This window comes from Crocuta crocuta, unplaced genomic scaffold (assembly GCF_008692635.1).
Source record: "Crocuta crocuta isolate KB4526 unplaced genomic scaffold, BGI_CrCroc_1.0 scaffold333, whole genome shotgun sequence".
NCBI lineage: Eukaryota > Metazoa > Chordata > Mammalia > Carnivora > Hyaenidae > Crocuta > Crocuta crocuta.
In genome coordinates this window covers 3837936-3839068 of record NW_027532856.1, presented here as the reverse complement: position 1 = coordinate 3839068, position 1133 = coordinate 3837936, and positions in this window count along the sequence as shown.

Sequence of the window (1133 nt, the reverse complement as noted above, 5' to 3'; positions counted from 1 at the left end):
AAATCAACCACCTGAGAAACCTGGACAATTTACTTAATTCTTGAGTATTGTTTTCTCTAAAATGTAAGTGATTCATTATTATTTATCACAGTGGGTATTTGTGAGGAGTAGTAGAAGGGCACATAAATTCTTGATAATTATAATTTATCTTGGATTTACTTTTTAAAGTTATCCCATAATTCTAATAGTTTTGGTGATGGTGAGTAAATTTTGGTTAGTTTTAGTCCTACCTTTTATAATCAAATAAACAGTGCCTAGTACCTGCAAAACACTGCAGTAAGCACCATGACATATAGCAGTTTTGTAGACTTGATTTGTACCTTTCCTCTTGTATCTTTCTGTGGCTATTTATTTATTTATTTTGAGAGAGAGCATGGGGGAGGGACAAAGAGAGGGAAGGAGAGAACCCCAAGCAGGCTCTGTGCTATCAGGCCAACATGGGGCTCAGTCCCACCAACCATGAGGTCATGACCTGAGGCAAAGTCAAGAGTCAGACACTCAACCAACTGAGCCACCTAGGCAACCCTCTTTCTGTGGTCTTCTAAACATAATTTAATTTTTGTTAGTTTGTTTATGCTTCAGCTATGACAACCTCTTAAATCCCTTGACCATTTAATTGCCCTTTTTGTCTCCTACAACTTTGTGCCAGTACTAAGATGTTGCAGATAGAATGTCACTCAGTTTTTGGAATACTTCATACTTGTGCACAAAAGCCACCTAATAGTTTATGTTTAATTTTCAATACTTAGTTTTGCTTGTTAGCCTAAAGTTAGCACAGCAGCCCCCGGTTTGCTGTTTTAAGGAAGTAGTTTACTGCATCTCTAAACATTGGATACTATCTAAAGCTTTAGTTTATTGATATTGTAAAATGGGGATAATAACTCCCTTATCTTCCAGGGCACCTGGGTGGCTCAGTTGGTTGGGGATCCTGCTTTTGATTCTGGCTCAGGTCAGGATCTTAGAGTCATTAGTTCAAGCCCCACATCGAGCTCTGCTGACAGAATGGAGTCTCCTTGGGATTCTCTGTCTCCCTCTCTCTCTATTCCTCCCTGATCACACTTGAGTGCTCCTGCTTGTGCGCACACTCTCTCTCACTCTCGCTCTCCTAAAAACAAACAAAATAACTCCCTGAT